General features: G+C 49.3%; 3 non-coding genes across 3 annotated transcripts; 1 reads left to right on the forward strand and 2 right to left on the reverse strand.

The window, feature by feature from the left end:
• Window positions 1–1,171: 1,171 nt before the first annotated feature.
• On the forward strand, window positions 1,172–1,244 carry TRNAV-CAC (transfer RNA valine (anticodon CAC)). Its single transcript has one exon. It is a non-coding gene; the product is annotated as a tRNA-Val (tRNA).
• Window positions 1,245–1,540: 296 nt separating this feature from the next.
• TRNAQ-UUG (transfer RNA glutamine (anticodon UUG)) lies at window positions 1,541–1,612 on the reverse strand. The gene has a single exon. It is a non-coding gene; the product is annotated as a tRNA-Gln (tRNA).
• Window positions 1,613–6,156: 4,544 nt separating this feature from the next.
• Window positions 6,157–6,228, reverse strand: TRNAA-UGC (transfer RNA alanine (anticodon UGC)). Its single transcript has one exon. It is a non-coding gene; the product is annotated as a tRNA-Ala (tRNA).
• Between the last annotated feature and the right edge of the window lie 12,185 nt (window positions 6,229–18,413).

The raw sequence follows: 18,413 nt of genomic DNA on the forward strand, positions 1-18,413 counted from the left end.
AAAAGACTTTTTGAGGAGTGCTCCTGCAGCTTGAATTGCAATTGGATGTTTTGGATTTATTAAGAAATTACTGTATTTGTGATTATTTAGTACGTGTATGTTGCAGTTCTCTATTTCTCTGGAAATTGCCCTCTGGTTCCTTTTGGGCGGGAAAAGTGTTCACAATACTAAATAACAATAATAAAGACAATTCCCTTGCATAAGATTGCTCAGGCCTGCTGTGGCCAGCACACAGCCATACTGCCCAGGCACCCTCTTGCAACCAACTCGTTAAAATGCCATTATCGGTCACAGGTTGATACATCTGTAGGGTTGGTCACAATATGCACAACCAGAAATACACTTCACACACGCATGCTCAAGCCCTCTAACGATATTCATTTTCTCTGAGACAAGTGATGACATTCAACCAATGGCGTTCCTGGGCTGCTGAGTTACTGGGGTGCCTTCTGGCTGCTCTGTGGTAATTGCATCGGCAGAGCCCCAAACCAACACATGGCAGAGGACACCTGGGAGACAGTCACACAGCTGTCTATTGAGTCTATGTGATGCTGGAAGCTCAAACAGGATGCATGTCTTTAAAGCACCGCATCCACGTGCTTCTCTCTGTCTTCCTCTGGCACGTGCACTGCTGTGCTATAGCCGCCATCCTGCGCCCCCTGTGTCATACTGGGCCCCCTATGTGTCGTCCTCTTTGGGTGTGTGATTCAAATTCATGTGGCTCTCTGGGCATTGCATTTTCCAGGGAAAACAATATCTCTTCTGTTGCTGATAAATCGTTCAGGTGTGTGGCGCATGGTATGAGGTGCATAGGTGGTGGTAGTGATCTAATACAGGGACACTCACCTGTGCCAGGTGCGGGCACAGGTGGTTGATGCAGCACTGGAGACAGATCCACGTTTACAAAGGATTTTGGATTGATTTGGGGCACTCAAAATGAAACAATACATTCCTTTAAAACTTCAAAAGATGGGGAGTGTCCATGGAGTAAGACATATATATTAACGGGATCTTGGTCGCAAGTTTAATCCAGTGTACAATGATCTGTCTGACTTCACTGGCATGGAAGGAGCCAGCTGGCTTAAATGTTACTGTGTTGATATGCCGTGCTTCAGCACCCCCTTCCATGCGCTATCATAATAATGGGAAAGAAAAGCACACGTACAGTTCCGTTTCCGTAGTGTAGTGGTTATCACGTTCGCCTCACACGCGAAAGGTCCCCGGTTCGAAACCGGGCGGAAACACTTTTAGCGAAAGCCTCTTTAATCCTCACTTTTCATCTTCCATAGTGAAGTCCATATGCACAACGTGATATGAACGAACACTATTTTAAAAACTATTTAGTAGCAAAATTAATACAGATTACATTTTTTATAGTGATAGTATGTAAAGAACACGGAACAAAATAAAGTCAGACGAAACTAAGACCGACTTTCGTTCATGATGTATTCGAATTGTAAATACTAGGAGCGGGAATGAATGAAATAAAGGGAAATAAAATTGAGATTCCGAAAAGCGTCTCATTTCAGTGAAAAATGTGAGGTTCCACCGAGATTTGAACTCGGATCGCTGGATTCAAAGTCCAGAGTGCTAACCATTACACCATGGAACCATACACTTAGTGCCACGGTACCCCTAATTTTTAGCTAAGCACAGGTGCCCTGAAATCTGCAGTACTACGAGATTTATGATAGCCTAATACACCCTTTCCCGATATCAGTAATTCTTAATCATTGGGACTTTGTATTATACTTATGTCTTTGTAAAGAGCTTGTCACGGAGAATGAGTACCTCAGGGAGCACTGAGCAGAGGTTGAAACCCCTTAACATATGCACCTTACCATCTCACCTGCATGGGATTTCATGACTCTTTCTTGCCTTTGGACCAGTCATAGAATACAGGCCTGGAACATTATGTTTATTCCCCATTGCCGTCATGATGCCATTCTGGAAAATGACTTGAAATGGCTGTTGCATTGGGCTCTGTTCAGAAAAGACTCTTGGGTTTTCTCCTCAATTACCATATCTCCAAGTGAGATTAGGCAATTTAGTATCTAGCACAGTCTCTGAACATTTCGAATTTTACAGCTTGTGAAAGATTGATATGATTGTATGAGTGTGGATTATACACAACAGTATGATGTGTTGGCCTTACTACAATGAAATAGGAATAATGTAAGGAATAGTTGAAAAGACTCTTGCTGGGGTGGACTGGGTTGTTGGCTCTTCTGCCGAGTACACCAGGCTGCCCCAGTGCCCACCCATTGGTCTAGCACAAAGGCAATCTCACTAGAACCCATTGCTTGGTTCAAAACGGAGTGAAGATCCCAGGCACGTACCCCATATGTTTCAGTAAAGAGCCAGCCTCCCTTTGAACCATGCCTGCTGAGCCTCCTTAAAGCCCCACATCTTGTTCCAGTAGAGATTCAGTATTCTTGGGACACCCCCACCCCCTTGCCCAGCTGCCAAGTTTTCAGTCTATGTATGTGTGACATTTACATATTTGGAATGTACTTAACTGTTGGGGGGCCGCAGGTGGACACACTGCCGGCCTCTCACGTGCTGGGGGAGCCAGCACCTTGGTAGTTTGCCAGGATCACCCGAACTTACTATTGTTGCAGGCCGGGACCATGATGGCCCATGGGGACATGGGCTTGAGGTGCCGGGGGCACTGTGGATGCCGGGAGCATCCTGGGTGGAGGGTGGCCTGGGCGGACCCAGGGCACCATGCTGATGCAGGAGGCCCAGACCAGCGAGACCTGCCGGACCGTGATCACATGGTGTGGGCCTGCAGGCCAGGGCTGGGGACTGGCAGCTGAAAATATTTAACTGTTTCCAAAATCCAGGTCTCACTCCTGCAACCTTCCTGAACCTCCCGCTCAGGACGAATTGTGTATCTCTGGTTTTGGGCTGTGGGGAGTGACATTATCTAATTCTTTTCACCAGCCGGGGCTGGAAACTGCAAACGGGGGCTGCTCTTTTTCCAGCCCTATGTGTCCACCTGCCGTGTTAGGCTAAACACGGGGCTAATTGCTCATGGTCATTTCCTCTGTAAAGAGGATGTTTCTCTGCTCGATCGTTGGTGTGACATCCATCGCTGACAAGACATAAACAAAATGGCCCCCGGGTCTCTGAAGTCACCTGGAAGGTGTGAAGAAGACCTTGCCCTTCCAATCGTGAGTCCCTCTCCCTCGGGACAGCCACCCCTTCCTGTCCTGCTGCCTTTCTCCACCTGGGTTACCTTTGCTTTGTGACCCTTGTGTTTGCCGCCCTGTGAATTGGAGTTGGAGGGGCCTTGGCCCTCCACCATGTTATTGCCTGGTGCCCTCATGCCCCCCTTTCAGGGTGGGTGTGCCATCTCTCTAACATATGACGTCGGGTGCTGCTATGCCCTCATCCCGAGCTTTAACCTGCTGTTGGCCTGGCATTTATCCTCGCCTGAAGCCCATAACAAATTAAGCCCAGGCATAATTATTTACAAAATATTAATATTCAACATGCAAGTCCACACAGACGATCAGTAGCGTACGTGCTTCAACACTTCTGTCCTCCAGCACCCAGCTCATTCTAATGCCATCAGCTCTCTTTTCAACATTGTACTACTTTTGACTGGCCGCAACGGCCAGAAGGGGTTGTCGCCCCTTCGCTGCCCCCATCCTCCTCCTCTTTGCTTCTTCTTTTTTTCTTTTAATAAAACCATGCTCTCTCAATCCGTCGTTAAAATTCAATAATATGTCTGAGCCCACCTGAGATAGGTCAACCCCATCTTTATCGTAGTATCCTGGTACACCCCAATTTATTAGGCCATCCCTAAACATTGAGAAACATGCTCCCCTGCAAAACTTTGTCATGTCCATATTCCATTTTTTCTGGCACTTCTCCACAGCCATGTGTGAATTTGCACCCCTCCATATTTATCTGGGCACGATTCTGGCCATATGAGTCCACAAGCGCCCCCTTCCTCGCTCAATGCCCAGAACGTGGCGCACATTTCCTTAAGCAGCTGCCTTCTTCCCAGCTGTGCCACATCGTTCCCCCCCAGATGGGTTATTATTGTCTCTGGGGGTCACTCTTCACCCAGTAGCGGCTCTCTGACCTCCACCCGGCAATCCATGTGGGACCTTGTCCCAGGAAGCTCTTCTTATTATGCCTCTGAAGATGTTAACACCTCCCATCAGCGTACTGGAACTCTCTACCGGGAGGTCCCCTGCGAAAGAGTGTTTCACCGGCAGCCCTGATATGACAAAGCCACTGTCACATTAGGGTGTCGATCACCAGAGTCATTTTGAAGCATGCAGACATGGATAGTGGGTGCAGTTAGAGTACCACGAGATCAGGCTTAGGTCAAGAGAGGGGTTTTACTGTTTTGGATTCTGTCAGGCCTCCCTACGCATCCTTCCCTCTCCCCACTCTCTGCAGACACAGGCACTCTATATATGACATTGGAAGACAAGGTACACATGTCATAGCAGCCTGGATTGGACACTGACTACATTCTTGTTTTGGGCCAATCTGCTGTAGAATGTTGCCTTTATAAAGGCAGGAAATGTGGTCCTCAGTTGATTCATCTTTGGATTCTCAGAAGAAGGAGAGGAAGGATTCATTGGAAATGTGTTGGGAATGGTTAGTTTATACCAAAGTTCTCTGCCATAGAGCTGAAGACAGAAGGCTTCAGGGCAGAGGCAAGCTCTACTCTCTAACCCACCCAAGGGCACATTTGGGGTGACCAGCTTGCGCAATCTAGCCAATCATTTTTGAAAAGTCTGCACTGTACCATTTGAGCACTTCGAGCGGACTCAACCTGTCTCAGCGCCCATGATCTCGTGGGACCACCAATTGAAACGGCTTGACACTGACTCGATCCAGAAAGAGCTCCAATAAGCCTGACTCGATGCTGCTGAGCCCCAATCACAATAGACATGCGCATTTGAAGAATCTTTGTCCCCCTTGTCTGCCTCGGCACCTCAGTAACTTTTAAGCCACCTTTCTTAGCCATTTAAAAGACATATCCTTGAACATTGAAATGTGCTGCTAAAATCATTGGCCAGCACCCCTGTCTTCACACTGAATGCCCCTTTATTCCCATAGTGTGTATTCTCTCCGTTTCCTTTAGAGAGGTGGGTCTTTATTGTTTTTAATTTGTTGTATGCACTGTACGTATTTCCTAAAGTTCCTGTTTTTGTAGAACCTTGGTTGGGCATTTATTCATGTTGGTACCACCATACTATTGGTGTTTGTGTGCAAATGTAACAGCTCAAACGCCTCAGAAAGAATTTAGACTGCCCTTTGCCACAGTTACCAAAAGAGGCATAGGGGGTATACCTGTCGGGTGTATCGGCTTCCCCTTTATGACTGCGCTCATTGCTGGTTTAGTAGCAGTCTGGGGCTGAGTAGGTGTTTTGGACACTACTCACCCCTGTGCTCCTACAGAGCAATAGTCATTTCGTCACCCCGAATGTAAAATTTTCTGTTATGCCCCAGCAAGGTTTGTGCCATACAAAACACAATACATACATGCAATAAAACATGCCTGTGCTATGCTATAAGATCCTTGTGCACTGCCACAGTGAGGCGTTATGTATTGCCGTATGCTGAAATGAATGTACTACTGCTTGCAGACGGCGGCGAATCAAGTGCACAGTTTTACTTTGACTATGTACATGTTAAGAGCGTTGAAACAAAGTTTAAAAAAAACACATCAACGAATAGGTTATGATAATTTACAGCTATTTTTAAAGAAAACATTTAATGAATTCTATTTTTCCCTTTTAAAGAACTCCTTCGAGGCACTTCAGAGAAGTCACGTGGAATGTTTGCCTGCCCAATCCTGCCTGCTGCTGCTGCTTCCCATGATCACTTTGTTCTATGCTATCTATATTTGTCAGTCACCATCTCTCCAGGGGTTTTGTTTACTGTGAACCCCATTCGCGGTATTGCTGAGGCAGCTCCGGCTGTTTGTTGTCTAGACAGGGCCCCAGTCTGGTAATGTGAACTAGTCACAAGAAGGATAGTCTTGAAACGTGAGCGACGGAATATGTTCAATGTAGTGAGATGCGACATAAAATTATAGTCCTCTTTACCAGAAACCCAAAGAGGATGTAACAGTATATCCTTTAAATGTTGGCGTTCATGCGTACCCCAAAAAATATATGCACCTGGAGATGCCGGGGATTGAACCCGGGGCCTCATACATGCAAAGCATGCGCTCTACCACTGAGCTACATCCCCTCACGTAAAACACACCATCGTAATATCTGTGCCGTCCGACCCTCGGCCCAGTAATTCTGCAAATGAAATCTAGTTTGTAGAAAAGGTTCGGCAGTGAAATCGAAAGTGATAATCGATGCAGGACCGAGATTGTTTCTGCTATAGGGACTGCTGGTGGCTGTGCTACATCCCTTTACGATAACGTTCCACTAATGTTAGAGTCGGCACGGAGTTTTTTGTATGTGGGAACTGTTTTCATTCTCTATCTCTGTTCTACTTTGGGATGTTTCCTCTTTCGCCTCGCCACAGAAATCAGAAGGAATGTGTCAGGCTTTCGTTTGCCACCACATTCTCATCACCTGGTATAGAGCGAACTTCCCACAATCTTTCTTCTGTTTTATCTCTGTCCGCAGAATATCGATTTTCAGGGATTACAGCTGGCTTCACTAGCAGGAATATGTGTCACTGGTGTTGTGCCACAGAGGGCCGATCCAATAGCAAAGCACCACCACGTGACTGCTTGGCACCATGTGCTGCTGCTTTTAAACAAGCACTGGCAATGCCAACAGTTTGGACTTTTATCTAGGCCTGGGAAAGGCACTTGCCAGGCACCACCCTAGTGGTATTAACTGGCCACTGATGGTACCAGCAGCAAAATGGTGTGTGTACCTGGGTATCTAATAATAGTGCCGGCAAACGTCTAATACTTAAATCTTAAAACACAAGCCATCACAGTAGGCTTTGTCAATGCATGTTTTTATCAAGACTTCAGTGAAGGACACGCATGGTGCTTGTGAATGTAGACTTGGTTACGACATTTTAATTACACCGGTGGCACTTTACTCCTGCAATTAAGACATTAGCCCTCAGAAGACTGCTTTGAAAAAACACTGGCAGACATTTCGAGTGCAAAGCTAGATGGTAAGTCTTGATTAAAGTTAACTCAAAGAGTTCCCATAATTAGGAGTTTTGGGTCTGGAGGGGCAGGACTGGGTGGGAATGGCCACATGGCCATGGCAGTCAATGGGTGGGCAAATAACTAAACAACACTTACAAGCTTTGGTTCCCTCCTCAGATGCCTTTTTCCCCGATCTGGACTCTAATGCAATAGTTTCAGCATATAGGTGGGTGCCACCTAATAGCCCAAAGTAATAAAGGATCTAGGTGGCAACAGTGTCTGCCTCTCAGTGCTGGCACACTTAGGTGAGTGAGGGGAGGTGGCAGGCCCGTCTAGGGTCTGCCGCTGCCCACATCCTCTTCCTCTCTGTCCCATCCACCAAGTTATCTTTTTTTTATTTATTTTTTTACTTTTATTTATTTAGCTTGGCAGCACAGGAACAGGTGAGCTACATACAGGACAAGTATAATCAGAGCAATGCAGGTAATACAAACATATAAAGCAAATTCAAAACCAGTTTGTGCACATGTGGCAGACATCCAAGGTGGGTGTGGGGGCAGTGAGTGAACAATTCCGGAGGTTGTGCGGGAATAGCAGGGGGAGAGGACTGGAGATGTAGAGTCCGAGGCAGAATCAATGGGAGCCATGTATGAACGAAACCTTGACCAAACATCTCTGGGTCTTTAGTGGGTTGGCTGTTGTATAGCCCAGGATTCTTCGGTGTCCGATGCCCATGTGACCGCCCTGAGCCACTGTGCATGGGTGGGTGTGGTAGGCCGAAGCCAGCAGAGTAAAATAGAGCGTACAGCAAGTGGCATGCAAAGTCCAGCCAGGTTTTTGGAATCTCAGCGGAGCTCAGAAAAGTCATGGAAAAGACAACTCATTGGGGATAGGGTAATAGGGTGATCGAGGATAGCTGACATAGTAGCACATACTGCGCTCCAAAATTGAGTGAGACGGGGGCAGGACCAAATCATGTGGATATAGCCAGCGTTGTCGCAGCCACACCTGGGGCACCTTGGGGACAAGTCATTTGAAATGTGGTGTAGTCTGCTCGGGGTGTAGTGGTATCTGTGGTGCACCTTGAATTGGATCAATTTAAAGCGGGAGTTAAAGGATACCTGATGAATACATGCACACATTCGGGCCCATCGTTCATCTGTGATTTCGAGACCAAGGTCATCCCCCCAGGTATGTCTTAACTTGGTAAATGTAGGGGCCGATCTAGCCTGTACCAGGGTGTAGAGTCTGGAAACTTTGCCCCTCATGGGGGTGGGAGAGGTAAGCTCCGTAACTGCAGGTTCATCAGGTGGCAGCACTGGGAAACTGGGGTATTTGTGTTTAAGGATTTTCCGGAGGGGTGACTACTGAAGCCAAGCGGATGGTCTCCGCTTCAAGGACAGTGGAAGATCTGGCCACTCTATGAAGTTACCCTGTTCGAAGAAGTCCCATAGTTGTTCATATCCAGGCTCTGCCCACCGGCAAACGATGACGGGAGGTACATGTGGGACCTCCGGGAGGAAGTTCCAAAGTGGAAAGTTACCATGAAAGGGGTGGGCGATGCCTAGTAATTACCATGTTTTAGATAGGGCCAGAGAAGTAGAGGCCGCCGGGTCAAGTGAGTCTAATACCCTCGGCATGGGCGTGATAACCAGGGAGCAAATATCACGATCGCTGATCGATAGCTTTTCGAGTCTGACATGAGGTGGGGGGTCCAATGTTTTAAACAAGTGTGAAGTGTATTGGAGTTGGGACACCAGCCAGTACTTAAGGAAGTCAGGAGCACCGAAGCCGCCAACCTCCATCGGGATGGTCAAGGTCTTGAGTTTAAGCCGGACCATGTCTGAGTGCCAAAGAAAGGTATTAAGGGTACGAGTCAGCACCCGGAAGAACCAGCCGCTCGGCCACTGGGGGATATTGGCGAACCTGTACAGAAGCTGGGGTAATACTACCATTTTTAGTATCCCTATCCTGCCGGCAAGTGAGATCGGGAGCCTACTCCAGCGACTTTTGTCGTAAGGCTAGTGAGGTATTTTTGGTAGTTCTCTTCAAAAACCTGTTCGAATCGGCGAGACACTACTATGCCCAGGTAGGTAAAGCTTGACTGGGCCCATGTGAATCGCTGGGTATCAGGAGGGGGGCGTGTGCAGGCAGTGAGCGGCAAAAGGGTAGATTTAGAGCAATTTACTTTGAGGCCAGAAACTTGTCCAAAAAGGATATCTTCCAATATCGGAGCCAAATTGGTGTCGGGGGAACGGATGAAGAGAAGGGCATCATCAGCATACAGGGATACTATGTCCGCGAAAGGTTCCATCTCTATGGCAAAGACCAGAGGAGAGAAGGGACAGCCCTGCCTAGTGCCCCTAGTTATTTGGAAAAGGGGGGAGCATCGGTCCTCAGTACGAACCCTGGCCACTGGGTTGGAGTACAGCAGCCCGACCCAGGAAAGGAAGCGGGGCAGAATTTGCATTTTTTAAGAACCCGCCAGAGATTCTCCCACGAGACAGAATCGAAGGCTTTTTGCATATCGAGTGCCACTGCTACTGCATGCAGATTTGGGTTAATCCTGCTTATAATGTTGAAGAGACGCCTCAGGTTCAGAGAGGTGGAGCGTCCCGGAATAAATCCCGCTTGATCGGGGTGAATGATATGCGGCATGTAGGGGGCAAGGCGTAGGGCTAGTAATTTGGCGTACCCGTTGATAAGCGAGAGTGGACTATAAGAGCAGCATTGAGTGGGGGGTTTACCGGGCTTCAGCAAAACGGTTATTGTGGCTTCACAGAGCGAAGGGGGAAACAGACCTACCTCCACTGATTCCTCCCAGAGGGCCATTAGGCGAGGGAGTAGGAGTGATTTGAAGTGTTAATAGAATTCAACGGGAATGCCATCTGAGCCTGGGGATTTCCCTGATGAGAGTGAGTCTATGGCATCCAAGAATTCCCCGGTGGTGAATGGATTCTCGAGACATCCAATGGTCTCAGGGGAGAGGATCGAGAGGGGAAGCTTATCTAGGGAAGACTAGATCTCCGCTGTCGGGACATTGTCTGCATTGGCATATAGGGATTCGTAGAAAGAGAGGAATTCAGAGTTAATATCTTGCAGGGACGTGGCTAGGGTACCATCGGGTCTCTCCACTCCAGGGATGGGAGGGGCACCAAATTCTCGGTGGAGAAGCCTGGCCAGAAGATGGCCTGGGCGTTGACACTCGCCGTATTTCCTCGCAAGTCCCGGGCTGTCCAGGAACCTCAGTTCGCGGTCCGCAAGAAAACGGAATGTGTCAAGTTCCGTACCGATTGATGCCAGGAGTTCCGGAGTTTGGTGTAGCGAGCATTGAGCTTCCAGTGCGGACAGCATGGCTTTGCTTTCAGCAATATTTCTGTGAATTGTTTTAAGGATGCTGTTCTCCTTAGACAGGGCAATACCTCTTATATAAGCTTTGAAAGATTCCCAGAGGGTGGCCTGTGAGGACACTGTGTTGGTGTTAATTTCGAAGAACTCCTCAATGGCGGTCTCCAGCTCTGAGCTGAAGACGGGGTCGAGGAGAGAGTGAGGTTTCATTATCCAGTGTCTGCTGCGGTCACGATCCGGGCCCCAACAAAGGGTAATAGTCACCGGTGAATGAACAGAGAGGGTTCTGGGAAGGATCGATAGGTGAGATATGTTCCTTATAAGTATGTCACACACTAGCCATCTATCGATTCAGGAATATGAGTCATGCACCGAAGAGTAGAAGGAGTAGGAGCGGGAGTCGGGATAGAGAAGCCTCCATGCGTCCACCAGGGAAAGACTGGGGAGAGATGACAGTGTAGTGTAGGCTGCTTTGGAAAGTCGGCGAGGTCTGAAGCCGTATCTGTCAAGGTCTACGTCAAATATCGTATTAAAATCACCTCCCCAGAGGATTATTGTTAGCAGGAAGCTGTCAAGGAGAGACGTGAGATGTGAATAGAACTCCAGGTCGTCGATATTGGATCCATAGATGTTTAATAGGACCACCTCCTTATTCTGCAGACTACCATGGACTAACACATATCTGCCCAGGGGGTCGATCTGTGTAGATATGGGGTTAAATTTAAGGCTCCTGTGAATTAGAGTCATAACTCCCCGGCTTTGGGTAGAATAATTAGTAAAGTACCTCTGAGGGCCCCACATTTTGGCAAATCTTTCACAATACTCGGTGTAGGCGTGCGTTTCTTGTAAAAACAGTATTTTGACCCAATGGCGTTTGGCCTGAAGCTGTAGTTGTTTCATCTTCTTATAGTTTCCCAGCCCCCGCACATTCCAACTCATGAATGTCAAGTTATCCTCAGTTGACAGTCCAGAGGTGGTCATTAGAAGTGACGGATTAACGGGGTGGTGCTCCCCATGATCGGTGCACCATTTGATCAGCCTTGCAATAATAACTGAACAATATTGCCCCATACTCTACCTCCCCTGTGGATACCAAGCCTTTTTTAACATAAAACCCAACAACGCCCACCCCCTCCGACGTCCCGCCCCCAAACAAACAGAGGAATGACAACCCCATGCCCAAACAACCAAATCCAAACCAATGGCATCAACGCCGGGGGGCCTGTGAGCTGGCCTGGCGGCGGTGCTCCGGACCGGAAGGCAATTTAAGGATAAGCATGGTGCCTAGTGATGACATCTTGTGCCACCCGGGTAGGACTCCACCTGGGTGGAAAGGGCATGATCGCAAAATATAGAAACAATTTTCTCACGTATGGGGGAAGTAGCCCCCTAATCAATCAACTAGACCAGGAAGGTGACTGAATTTAACAGCAACTAATAGAGTAAACTAGCAACAGTGGATGAGCGCTGCGGAGAGAAATTGAACCTGAGAGGCGTTCAGTGATAACTACGAGAGTCTCCCATGGGATTATGAGGCCAGCCCTAAGGACCAGAACATACATGTCATAGACCGAAAAACTCGAGTAGGCGGAAGACAGCCCCTTCTCACGCTCATCCACCGGGTAGACATTTCTGTACCAAGTCGGAGTCCCAAATCATGAACAATCAGCCAATAAACATAACATTGACAATGTGTGTTTCAAAAGGGGGTCAGCCGGGGAAATGTTCATCGATAAATCTGGAGGCCTCCTCAGGGATTGTGAAGAAGTAGACCTGGTTGGAATGTTCAATGCTCAATTTAGCGGGGTATAACATGGAGTATTTGACCTGCAGGTCTCGAAGCCTCCTCTTTACTGCCAGGAAGGTTTTGCGTTCACGTTGGACTGCCACCGAGAAATCAGGATATAGATGGATCCTGGCAGCGCCCAGAATGAGTTCACCCTTGGCTCTAGCCGGCCTGAGCAGGGCGTCACGGTCACGGAAGTTTAGAACTCTACCTATAATGGGTCGTAGTGGTGCGCCCGGTCTGGGCTTTGCAGTGAGGGCACGGTGGGCTCTCTCGATCGCGAACTATGGGGAGAGTTTTGGAGTCTAACAATTTTAGTAGAGTGCACTCTAAGTAATCCTCCATGGGTACCTTTATGCCATCTTCGGGTACTCCGATAATGCGGAGGTTGTTACGTCTCCAGCGTGATTCGAGGTCCTCGTTCCTTTTCTCAACCTCGGCGACACGGCCAGAAAGTGTGGAGACCTCCGCCCTTAGAGAGCTCAAGTTATCCTTGGTGGTACTCACTCGTGTCTCGATCTCGGCAACCCGGCCGTCGGTCCTCTCCATATGAGCCTTGATAGAGGATATAGTGCCATTCATGTCGTCAAGCTCTCTGTGGAGCGTGGTGAACACCTCCCGGATGTATTCCATCATTTTTTGAGCGTCTGCCGGGTCCGAGGTCGAGGGGTTAGATGGTTCCTACCCGGACACCTCCCCCACCGGCCCCAACGGGGTTTTTGTGAAAATGTTAATTGAGCATTGCTTCTTTCCAGCTCCCTTGGTCATGGCACCAGGCGGAGGGTGGGCCGGAAGGCCTGGGCGGGCGGCAGGAGTGTCGAGGCAGGTCGGGAGGCAGAGGGCAGGACACAGAGGATGGTCGGACAGGCTATTCAGAGCATTCGGGCGCCCAGAGGACGACAGGGTTGAAGTGGAAAGTAGTGCTGTAATAGGATGTGGAGTCTCTGGTCACCACTGCCCGCCAGTTCGCAGGTCCGGGGGGGATCTCCCTGGCCGGCAGTGGTATGAGGGCACTGAGTGGTCAGTGAGTGGATCCCCTGGTGTCGACCGCCCCGAAGATCACGGGTGAAGGCCAAGAACCGGAGATCAGTGTGCCGTGACAGGGGTGGAAGTAGGAGCAGCTATGGGCACTGATGTGGTTGAGCAAACTGGGGAGTCCACTTCCTGTGTCGGAGGAGAGGTCCGCCAAGGCTCCCAGCAAGGCAGTGGTGGACCACAGAGGGGTTAGCAGGACGCCCACGGCCAGGCAGCGAGGAGACAGTCACTGCAGGGGTCTTCGATCCCAGTATATCCAAGTAAAGCAGAGGGTCCAGTCACTGCGCGCCGCGGTAGGGGGGACCAGCCTGGTGCACCACTAACCATGGTCTGTGTGGTGTCCCAACTGATATATGTGGCGCAATGAGCGGGAGGTGTATCACCACGGCGAATACCCCATGCAGGCACTACGGTGGAGAGCAGTAGGATCCACACCAAGAGAAGAGGTCCCAATCCAAGGGCCAGCAGCGGGCAGCGTGTGCCAACACCTAAGTGGTGCACGGGTTAATAGATGACGGCGCCCGAGGAGTCTGTGTCCCCCCCGACAGGGCCCACCAGGTCGCGTTAGGAGCGGGGGCCCTGTGCGTCTGGCAGGGTAGCAGGGCAGCGGAGCGTGACGACAGCCACAGTGGGTCCCGGCACAGAAGGTCCAGGTTCCGGTCGTGAGTCCAGGGAGGGAGGCGACGCGTGCCAGCACCGGCAGCACTACAGTGCGGATGGGCAGAGTGTCTGGTGGGACCCGAAGGGACTCACCGCAGTAGCCAGGAGCGGGAGCGTCCCGCAATCCGGTCCTAGAACAGGAAGCCTCCTCTCCGGATCCACAAGAGGCACTGATAGGCAGCACGCCGCCCTGGGAGAGGCGGCGGAGCAACAGCTCTACATTTGGGGTTGCACCCCGGGGTCCAGTCAGGGGGCTGGTGTCTGCGCACAGGCCGCAACGGTTCCTCGAGGAGTGGGGAGAAGGTGACGCCGCACCGCACAGTGCCCCTCCCCCCAGTAGGCCCCGGATCCTCAGAGTCAAGCCAAATGACTCTGGAGCAGAGGAGCGGGGCAGAACGGCGCCAGCTCCCGGCCCAATTTCAAAGCACTGGATCTCTGCGATAGGGTTGATTCAGGACGCGGGGTTCGAGCAGCACACGCCCGGGTCCTGCAGCAATTTAATAGGGTGGCTGGCCCAGGTTTTAATAGGGCACCAAAGGAGGATTCAAACAGGAAGGCGCCCCACGAAGCGGAGTTCACAATCAGGCGGCCATCTTCTATGAGAGCTACAGCGCCCCCCTCCCCAACCAAGTTATCTGAGTTGTGATGTGATAGAGATGCACAGAGGGATACAGAGAAAAAAAAGATTTCAGTACAGGGAGACAGGATTCAGAATGAGAAGGCAAAAGAGTGGGGACATAATTGAAGAATGCATGAGGAAATAAAGTGGACTGAACTGGAAAACAAAAGGGATTTATACTGAATGGTAAGTGTTATTACTTGGCTAGACTAGCTAATTTGGTTGCATCCTGCCTGAAGCTATTTTCTGACATGGCATTGCATTTTTACTGGCATCAAGGGTAAATTAAAGCCAGTATGATGAGCGTTCCTATATCGCTATACTGGCATATATGGGTGCAGCCAGTCGTGACATGTTTTCTTATTGTGGCATGGCATTTTTACTGACAACGTCAGCAGGACTATGTTCTTATGTATGGATACTGGCATATAAGGGCAAACCACATCAAGGATAGTGGCCCATCACAGCCTCTGAGCGACTAGATCTCATTGCAGTACACTTGCTGTGGAAGCAGACACATGCATGTATGTACGCATGTACAAATGCGTAGACTGTGGCTAGTGTCTGCACTTTGCACAACCACATACACACTCTAATTTCACTTTCTTCTATCATTGGGCTTTGGTAGCTCTGCACTAGTGGTGGAGTTATGAGCTATTAATCCGCGGATTTATGTGCCTCTATTGCTCTTCTTAGGTACTCCTCCACTTATCGATGCTCCATGGAATGTGTCCCTGTTGAGTCTAGCATGATCTCTAGATTAAAAACTGTTACATAGTACCCACTGAACCCTTGCTTTTCAGCTCTTTTGTCTCATCACAAGTATAATCATCCAACCGATTCTTGAGGCCCTGCTTCGCTGTAGCTGTTCCAGGAGACACCTGGTCCTTTGCAAAAGAATAGTGCGAAAACCGTACAGAAACATCTGACCTCTTGAAGACTGGTGTGCACCTTACTTCCTCCCACTTTCCGGCAGGAGATTTATTTATTGATTACGGTAGCGCCACCCACGCTGCAGCATCGCGCTCTCCCTCTGTAAGGCGGCAGAGGTCCCTTAGCATCTACTCTCTTCTTGGGGCACATTTCTTCTGACCGGCGGCGGATGCCGCCTCTTCTGCATTTTACTTTTGCAGCGGATGCTGCTTCATGCGTGTTCTGGTTTGGAGCTGCTATCGCGGAGCTGGGCACTTTCTCCCTCGGCGGGAGCAGGCAAAACACTTGATGGCCGATGCCGCAGTGCTGCAGGCTGACCCGCACTCCGGCTGCACAAGCACCCTCTTCACACACGGCTGCGGCCAGGGAGGGTCTGCCGGTGGGTCACTGGGCATCCACTCTCTCCTTTTCTTGTGGCAGTGGGTGCTGCTTCCTTTTCTTTCTCCTGCGGGCAACAGATTGTGCTGCAGGGGTCCGTCTTCCTCGTCGCCATTGGTGGGGGGCGACAGTGGACACACGGCCAGCATCACAAGTGCTGGGGGTGCCAGCATCTTGGTAGATTGCCGGGATCACCCAGACTTTCTGTTGTTGCAGGACAGGATCCCAATGGCCCATGGGGACATGGGCCTGGGCGCACTGTGGATGCCGGGAGCATCCTGGATGGAGGGTGGCCTGGGTGGACCCAGGGCACCATGCTGAACTGGGGGGCCCCTATGGGACTCCCGAGAATGGGAACTTACCACCGTTGCTGGCACCCGTAATATCCCGGTAACACACGGATTTCAGGCACCGGTAATGGTAAGGTGAGTTTGCTGGTAGCCGGCCGGTGGCTCAGGCGGGTTACCGGCCAACTCATAATGAGGCCCAATGTCTTTTGGACTGACATACTCCTGCCCGTATTGGAAGTGAAAGAGCTTGAGGGACTGGTTAATCTTCTTTATGGCCAAAGCTGTCTGAACTGGTCAGGGTGCGGAGTAACAGCTCTCCTCTAGCCCTACACCAGCTTAGGTTTCCTAGGAGACAGCCGTTAGTAAAACTCTATGTATGGAGCCACTGGTGATGATGGTTGACCAGCTGGGATTCTTCATGAAGCAGTGTGTGCAAGATGCCCATATTTATCTAATGGTGTCAACCGAGGAGAGCATCCGGCAGCTCAAACAACCCTCCCAGAACATTAGAGACTGGAAGAGGACAAACGCAGCCCTTCCAAGACTCAGTTCTTGTTCTATCCCTTAGCTCTGCCTGGGAGAGTTCACTTTACATATTGTTTCTGCGCCAATATATTCTACAGTTAAGTCCTGGGCTTCTTTGTGTTCCCAGACTGTCCCTTGCAAAGCATGTTGTATTCACTATCTAATCTGATGAACAAAATCTACAGCTACTGAAATGTATGTCACCTCTTTGCCTAAAGATGGTTTTAGGACAGTAGTTCAGGGACTGGTGTGATTAAGAGTGGACTGTATGAATTATCTTCTGTATTTCCACGCAAAGTCAAATCTGGCACCCCTAAGGCGGTCTAACATACTGAAGCCCTGCTTGTATATGCATTAAGGATGTTAGGTCAAATTTCTCCTGGTCACTGCGTCACAATGGGGGGCAAGCAACATGATAAATAAAGCTCTATATTGTTTTAAAAACTTTACAACTGTTCAGCCCAGTGTTTCTGTCTATTTGGATTAATTCATATTATATGTAATCAGGTCATCTAGAAGAAAAACGTTGATTCTCTATTAAAAACAAACATTAAAAAGTGGATCCTTTCCTTTTCTAAGGGGGCTTGTGCAGTGTGGAACGCATCTGAACCTGTGCTGTGCACTGTTACCGTGCACTCTGAATTCTCGTCCACCATGTTTTAAAAGACTTTTTGAGGAGTGCTCCTGCAGCTTGAATTGCAATTGGATGTTTTGGATTTATTAAGAAATTACTGTATTTGTGATTATTTAGTACGTGTATGTTGCAGTTCTCTATTTCTCTGGAAATTGCCCTCTGGTTCCTTTTGGGCGGGAAAAGTGTTCACAATACTAAATAACAATAATAAAGACAATTCCCTTGCATAAGATTGCTCAGGCCTGCTGTGGCCAGCACACAGCCATACTGCCCAGGCACCCTCTTGCAACCAACTCGTTAAAATGCCATTATCGGTCACAGGTTGATACATCTGTAGGGTTGGTCACAATATGCACAACCAGAAATACACTTCACACACGCATGCTCAAGCCCTCTAACGATATTCATTTTCTCTGAGACAAGTGATGACATTCAACCAATGGCGTTCCTGGGCTGCTGAGTTACTGGGGTGCCTTCTGGCTGCTCTGTGGTAATTGCATCGGCAGAGCCCCAAACCAACACATGGCAGAGGACACCTGGGAGACAGTCACACAGCTGTCTATTGAGTCTATGTGATGCTGGAAGCTCAAACAGGATGCATGTCTTTAAAGCACCGCATCCACGTGCTTCTCTCTGTCTTCCTCTGGCACGTGCACTGCTGTGCTATAGCCGCCATCCTGCGCCCCCTGTGTCATACTGGGCCCCCTATGTGTCGTCCTCTTTGGGTGTGTGATTCAAATTCATGTGGCTCTCTGGGCATTGCATTTTCCAGGGAAAACAATATCTCTTCTGTTGCTGATAAATCGTTCAGGTGTGTGGCGCATGGTATGAGGTGCATAGGTGGTGGTAGTGATCTAATACAGGGACACTCACCTGTGCCAGGTGCGGGCACAGGTGGTTGATGCAGCACTGGAGACAGATCCACGTTTACAAAGGATTTTGGATTGATTTGGGGCACTCAAAATGAAACAATACATTCCTTTAAAACTTCAAAAGATGGGGAGTGTCCATGGAGTAAGACATATATATTAACGGGATCTTGGTCGCAAGTTTAATCCAGTGTACAATGATCTGTCTGACTTCACTGGCATGGAAGGAGC

Source organism: Ambystoma mexicanum (genome assembly GCF_040938575.1).
Source record: "Ambystoma mexicanum isolate Mex_15411 chromosome 12 unlocalized genomic scaffold, UKY_AmexF1_1 Mex_chr12_unloc.2, whole genome shotgun sequence".
Classification (NCBI taxonomy): Eukaryota; Metazoa; Chordata; class Amphibia; order Caudata; family Ambystomatidae; genus Ambystoma; species Ambystoma mexicanum.